Here is a 3,471-nt window from a genome sequence, read left to right on the forward strand (position 1 = left end):
TAGCTCTTAGATGCCAATAGCCACGAGGATGTGGTATTCTGGGTCTCATACCACAGAGTGTCTGGGTCTCAGGTCACATGCTTGGCTGGTGTCTGTGCCCTTGTGGTTAAAGGGGCAGGGGGGTAGACCCCACCCCAGGGGCCAGCCACCTTGGGGAAGGAATATTGCAACTTCCAGGGAAGCTTCTCCCAACTGCTGCAGGTTTGACCCTGTGTATGAACTGAACATCCTTGCTTGGGTGGCCAGCGAACAGCAGGGATGAATGTCGACATGCTCAGATCCAAAGCTCTCCTGGAAGCACACATCTGCAGGCATGCACTGCTGCTGAACCCATCCTCTCTCAGGCTAACCTACAAATGCACACAGCTGGATCCTGTTCCCTTCCCTTGTGTGTCCAGGAAAGGCTATTTCCATCCACTGTTCACATTCCTTCACTGGTTTGTAGCTGCCTGAGTGATTTGGACAATGACACCTTGCATGAGGAGCTGCTGAAGAGGGCCTCCACAGTCTGTCCTCTACCACATGAGACATATGGGTAGTGGTTCTCAACGAGGGTCATGTGAGATCCATTTAAGGGTGCTGCAGTGCTCGGCCCCCTGTGCCCTCCCCAGCTACCCTGGTGGTGCCTGTGGGTGCTTCTTTGGGGACTGTGACCGCTGCTGCCTCCCCCTACCTAGACCCTCCCCCACCCCAGCCTGTGGGAGCCCCTGTGCCAGCCACCCTCAGGGCTGGTGGACATGGGGCCGGGGCCAGTCTCTGCAGCCTGGCTTATCCCCTGTGCTCCTCCCATGCTCTGAGGCTCAGCGGTTCTCAGCCCTGGTGCCACAAAACCCAGGAAAGTTACAGAGGGGCCGTGAGGCTGTAAAGGGTGCCAACACTGCTTCAAGGCCCCCAGCCCTTCTGCACAACCTTGTCCTGCTCCAGGCTCTGTCTCACCACACAGCAATCCCTCAGGACTTTCTGAGCAGCCCAAGGTAGCCAGCAAGGAGGGGGATTGCTCACCCGTGACAGCTGGGTCATGGCAACATGCAGCTGCCTGTCCCTCCATCTGACTGTCTGTCTCCATTTCCCTCTTCCCCTCCTGCTGTGTAGTGCAGAGGAAGGAGGGGGATGAGCCCACCACAGAGCCGCCCACACCTTTCTGTACGGTGCAGCAGCCGCCAGGGTCCTCCGTGTCACTCAGCGCACAGAGATACCCAGCACTGTCCTGCAGCATGGTGCCCTGGATCACCAGCCACCCCGAGGAGTTCCCAACATGCAGCTCCGCAGACAGCCTCCCCGCCTGCTTCCTCCACTCAGCTTCATTGAGCTGCATCAGCATCTCCAGGGGCGAGTTTGGGTGCTGCCGGTACCAGAAGAGGAACGGGTATATGTCGCTGGTGGAGAAACTGCAGGACAAAGTGGCCGTGTGCCCTGCTGGGATCACCAATGCCAAGGGGGCCTGGGAGACGGAGTCCTGCTGAGCACGGGCTGGAAAGGCAGAGATCCCTTGTCAGACAGCTCTCCTGTCTGTCTCTCCCTGAGTAGTGTCTCACTGTTCACCCATTTGTTCAGCATGATGTGGTCCATCCATGCATCAATGCCCTGCGCCCTGTGCTGTGTCTCATCCCTCGACTCACCTGTTTGACCATCGTATCTGTGTGTCTGTATCAGCCCTTCCACATTAGCTTGTGTGTCTGTTTGTCCATCCCCCATTCATTTATTCACATAGCTGTATCCCTCGACAGACTGAAGGCCCTGCATGCTGCCTATTCTACACCCTTATCTCCCTCCTTCTTTTCATCTCCCCTGCATCCCCTTTCCCCCTGCCCTTTTCTGCCAACCAGCTGTAGCCTGGTGACCCCAGTGCTCCCTTGCTGGGGTCACTGAGCTCTCCCCTTGCCCCTGATGCTGGCTGAGATGCCAGTTCCCCCTCTGCTCTGCTTGCCCCTCACCAAACTCTACGAATCCCGCCAAGCAGGCCAGCAGAAGCAGGGCCATCCCGCCCTCTGCCCTGAGCACAACAGCAGCACATCTGCACCCAGGGGTTGAGGGCTGGGGCTCTGTGTGCAGCCTTCATCCCACCTCCACCTTCTGCCTCAAAGCAGCCTCCCATCCCAGGGCCTCGGGGGTCCCTCTAGCGGTGGCACCGCGGATTCCCATTCTCTTCTGGAGTCTGACGGGGCGAGGTGTCCCAGTAGTAAGGACTGGGGTTGGGACACTAGTCACCTGAAGCACAGGTGAAGTCCAGACTGAGCTCCCAAGGAGCATGCGAGGATCCAGAGGGGTCCAACATTAGAGCTGGAGTCAGGAGCATTATCTGGAGTCAGAGAATCATAGAAACACAGAACCAGGCAAGAGCCAAGACAAGCCAAGGGTTCAGCCTGAAACAGGAATCAAAGCCAGAGTCAGGACTGAAATCAGGAGTCAAGAGTCAAAGCCAGAAACACACAGAGACCAGGAGCACATACCTCAGTCTTTGCCCAGAGGTACAGGGGGTTTCAACCTCAACCCCTGGGTCAGCAGGCCCTGGATGAGGGGAGCAGTGCCCAGAAGACTGAGCAGCAGAGCCCTGCCCTAGAGCACAGAGGAGGGTGAGGAGCCTCCCCTGTCCCTGCCAGCTGCCCTGGGGGAAACACCTTCCTGACCTGTGGCACGTGAACAAAGTAGCACAGCCAGGCATGGGGATGTCTTCCTCAGAGCACAAAAAGAAGCACTAGTCTCTCTGCCCATGTAGCAACAGCACAATACAGATTCACATCTATATGGGCTCAGGAGACACAAGAGGAAAGCAGCATGCAGACTAGCAGCACATTGTCTTGAATTTGCTGAGCTTTCTTCAAAATCCACTCTCTGCGCCCCACTGTTTACATCTAGTATTTATATGTGGCTTATTTTAATTATTGGTTTTATTCAATTATTGGTGTTATTCAATTGTCTTTGTTCTACTGACACTTTGGGAACTGGGCTAAATCAATTTTCTGTGGACTTGGAAGTCATCTAGCAGGGGTTTGTGACCTTGTAAAAATCACAGTGGTGGGAGAGAGGGCTTCTTATCTCTCCCTTCCCATCTGGGAAGGTTACTAACCCTGTCCTGTTTTGTTTTGAGGGTGTTTTTTTTTTATTTTGATAGTAAGCAAAGTTGTTCACAAGCTTCAGGACCTGCTTTAGCCGCACTTTGACAGCTCAGCATCTGTTCACTGAAAACAGCTGAGGTTGCCAATAGGTTAGGAAAGACTCTGGTTATTTCAATAGGATTTTAGTTGATTACATACAGCTCAATTCTTATCCAGAGCCCAAAACATCAGTTCTTATGTTCAATTACTGATAAGCTCCTTCCTGATACACAGATCCTTATTCTATTGCCCCAGGCTACTGCTCAAGACTTAAAGGTAAGCTTATTGATTAGTGGCTAAGCTGATTGATTATATACCAGCTCAAGCACCCGGGTGGGGAGGGCAGGCAAGCTGTCAGAGGCACTCCAATACATGC

The sequence above is a fragment of the Crocodylus siamensis genome, chromosome 6, assembly GCF_052110815.1.
Source record: "Crocodylus siamensis isolate JL-2025a chromosome 6, ASM5211081v1, whole genome shotgun sequence".
In the NCBI taxonomy this organism is placed as follows: domain Eukaryota; kingdom Metazoa; phylum Chordata; order Crocodylia; family Crocodylidae; genus Crocodylus; species Crocodylus siamensis.